Genomic DNA, 1,350 nt, shown 5'->3' on the forward strand with positions numbered 1-1,350 from the left:
GCAAGAGCTAACGGAGGACTTCAGTGTTAAATATTAAATTGATTTTGCATTTCCTGTGTCCTCAGGTTCCCCTAGATATGTTCTATACTTACCATCGCAGATTCATCCCATAAGAACAGAAATGCAAAAATAAAGTTAAGGTGGAAACTATGCAAGTGGGAAGAACATTATCATTGCACAGAAGAGACCATGAAAAAATGAAAAAACTCCTCTTATTTTCAACAGTTGCTTCTTCAAAGATGCTGCTGTAGAAGTAAAACACTTTTATCAGAAATTTGGTAATTGCCAATATTCCTTGAAGGTCTTTTTCACTAACTTCAAAGTTAAGAAGTAAATTAAAGACTCATACTTGTCATGAGCTGACATTTGTCATGAGCTCATTTGTCATGAACAGGCTGGAGCTCCATCAAAAGTTGTTCCAGCATGGCTGCACACTGAGCTGCAAGAGCCTTCATAATCAGCCAGGAAGTCCTGGCAGGTCGCTGAAGCCTGTTTCTGGTGAGTGTTCAGCCCCTTGCCCCACTGCTGCCCTGGTGAGGTGCAGGGCATGACACCATACCTGCAGCTGGAGAACACGTCCCCCTTTTTCTATCTACCTTTGTCATTTCCCTAGTGGTTGCAATCATCACCAAAACATTCTTCATCAGAAGTTGCCCACATCCTCAAAACACCAAACTTCTCATTTGTAAAAAAGGAAATGAAATACCAGTGGGATTTACCTTTTTTTTAAAAAAAAAAAAAAAAAGAAAAAAGAAAACAAGGGCTTACACAAATCAGGAGCTAAATGGGACTTAGCTAACACATGGTCCTTACACGGGTTCCTGTACTGCAGCATGTTTTGCTCCTGGTGCAATGTACAGTTGCAGGATCTACACACCACTGAACAAAATGTGCTGGGCAGCTTTTGCCAGCAGGGAGCCTGCTTCACATGCTTAGAAACAGAAAGAAATATTTGCCTTTCCTAGCTACTCTAATAGTTTTTCCTGACTTAGGGAACGAAGAGAAAATAAGTTCTGCAAATGTAACCAGCAAATACTGACCACTTCCTCTTTGAATTCCCATTCCATTTTGCCCAAGTGCTGCTTTGCTTTTCTCACGGCTGCTTCTGGTTGCACCTTAATCAGAAGGCAAATATCAGACCAGAAACTGTCCACCTTAAGGTACACACATCCATACCTAAAGTGCTTCAGATTTATACTGTGATGGGACACAGTGAGATCTGACACCACAAAAGATGAGGTCTTGTGACATGGGATGCATTTGGTCCCATGTCAGTGAAGTTTTGTGCTACAACACAGAAGGAGGTACATGGACCACCCAGGTGGCCTGAGCGTGAGCCCCGAAGCAAGC

The sequence above is a fragment of the Antrostomus carolinensis genome, unplaced genomic scaffold, assembly GCF_000700745.2.
Source record: "Antrostomus carolinensis isolate BGI_N321 unplaced genomic scaffold, ASM70074v2 scaffold3255, whole genome shotgun sequence".
NCBI classification, from domain to species: Eukaryota; Metazoa; Chordata; class Aves; order Caprimulgiformes; family Caprimulgidae; genus Antrostomus; species Antrostomus carolinensis.